The sequence below is a fragment of the Mesitornis unicolor genome, unplaced genomic scaffold (assembly GCF_000695765.1).
Source record: "Mesitornis unicolor isolate BGI_N332 unplaced genomic scaffold, ASM69576v1 scaffold10977, whole genome shotgun sequence".
NCBI lineage: Eukaryota > Metazoa > Chordata > Aves > Mesitornithiformes > Mesitornithidae > Mesitornis > Mesitornis unicolor.
In genome coordinates, this window is record NW_010195763.1 from 1 (window position 1) to 246 (window position 246).

Consider the following 246-nt stretch of genomic DNA (forward strand, 5'->3'; position numbering starts at 1 on the left):
ATCATTAAATTATGGGGTTTATCATTGAATTATGGGGTTTATCATTAAATTGTAGGGTTTACGGTCAAACTGTGGGGTTTATCCATGAACTATGGGGTTTATCATTGAACTGTGGGATTTTATCATTGAACTGCAGGGTTTATCATCAAACTGCAGGGATTTATTGGTGAATTGTGGGGTTTATCATTAAATTGTGGGGTTTATCCATGAACTATGGGGTTTACCATTGAACTGTGGGGGTTTACG